The sequence below is a fragment of the Apium graveolens genome, chromosome 7 (assembly GCF_009905375.1).
Source record: "Apium graveolens cultivar Ventura chromosome 7, ASM990537v1, whole genome shotgun sequence".
Lineage (NCBI taxonomy): Eukaryota > Viridiplantae > Streptophyta > Magnoliopsida > Apiales > Apiaceae > Apium > Apium graveolens.
Genome location: NC_133653.1, coordinates 88,016,298 through 88,017,883, shown reverse-complemented (window position 1 = coordinate 88,017,883; position 1,586 = coordinate 88,016,298). Strand labels below are relative to the sequence as shown.

The 1,586-nt window shown below is 39.3% G+C and overlaps 1 non-coding gene across 1 annotated transcript; it reads left to right on the top strand.

The window, feature by feature from the left end:
* The first annotated feature begins 500 nt into the window (after positions 1 to 500).
* LOC141675409 (small nucleolar RNA R71) lies at positions 501 to 607 on the top strand. Its single transcript, XR_012556064.1, has one exon. It is a non-coding gene; the product is annotated as a small nucleolar RNA R71 (small nucleolar RNA).
* The last annotated feature ends 979 nt before the right edge of the window (positions 608 to 1,586 follow it).

The following is a 1,586-nucleotide window of genomic DNA, read 5'->3' as shown; positions in this document are numbered from 1 at the left end:
TGAATTGCTTGTTTCCAAACTGCCGGAACAGCTGTTGCATCGCATTCTGATTGTTGTTCCAGCCGAAGTTAGGATGATTCCAGTTGTCAGGATGATAAGTGGTACGAACTGGTTGTTGCGACCTCTGAAAGTTACTCACAAACTGAGCTGATTCACTAGATATAGCGCATTGCTCCGTCGTATGTGAACCTGCACAAAGCTCATAAACACTTGACCTCTGATGAACTCCATAGTTAGCCAGAGAATCGATCTTCATAGACAACGCCTTTAGTTGAGCAGTGATAGCCGTAGCTGTATCCACTTCAAGAACTCCTACTACCTTTCCCTGGGGCAATCTCTGGGTTGGATACTGATATTCATTCACAGCCATCATCTCGATCAGCTCATAAGCTTCCTTATAACTTTTAGCCCATAGAGCGCCACCTGATGCTGCATCGAGCATGGGTCTAGACTGTGCTCCCAAACCATTATAAAAGCAGTTGATAATCATCCAGTCAGGCATCCCATAATGAGGACACTTCCTAAGCATCTCCTTATAACACTCCCAAGCTTCACATAAAGACTCTCTCGATTATTGCGCAAATTGAGTAAGAGCGTTCCTGATTGCAGTTGTCTTTTCTATAAGGAAGTGTTTAGTAAGAAATTTCTGAGCAAGATCTTCCCAAGTAGTGATAAAACCTGTTGGTAGAGAATGCATCCAGCACTTAGCTTTATCCCTCAGAGAGAATGGGAAAAATTTCAATTTCACAGCGTCTTCAGAAATATTATTGAACTTGAAGGTGTCAAAGTTATCGATGAAATCCCTAATGTGCATATTGGGATCTTCCGTTGCAGCACCTCCAAACTGGACTGAATTCTGCACCATTTGAATTATGTCAGGCTTGATCTCAAAGGTATTAGCTGCGATAGCTGGCCTGACAATCCTAGATTGAATGTCATTGATCTTTGGTTGAGAAAAATCCATCAACGCTTTTGTTGCTGCTGCTGGTTCTCCTATTGTAATGATTGCTTCTTCTTCAACTTTATTAACTTCTTCAAAAACTACTTCTTCCACTTCTTCAATAGTTGCCTTAAGAAATTGAGAATGTGTTCGCATACACACTCTCCCGAGTACCTGAAACACAAACAAGTAAACCGTGAAAGTAAAAGAATCCGAGTCAGTGAACTTTAACGACCACTGATGTCAAGCACATAAACTAAAAATTAACACCGAGTCCCCGGTAGCGGCGCCAAAAACTTGTTAAGGCGACAACACGTGCTAAAATTACACGCAAGTATACGCGTTCGCAAGTAGTATAAGATATAAATCAGATTCGTACCCACAGAGACTCTTTTTAGTTAACTTAAGATTATGCACCTATGCAACAATGGTATGGCTATCGCTCAATGCTAAGACAATAACAAGTTGAGATGTTTACAACTAAGATTAAAATAACATACAATTAAATAAGAATAAAATTAATTGAATTAACTATATGAGACAAATATGGGATTCTAACTTCATTAAATACTTAATTCAAAGTCATTGTTCTAATCCTTAGCATGCAATGGTGATGACAACTAATCAGATAACACAAAACTAGTAA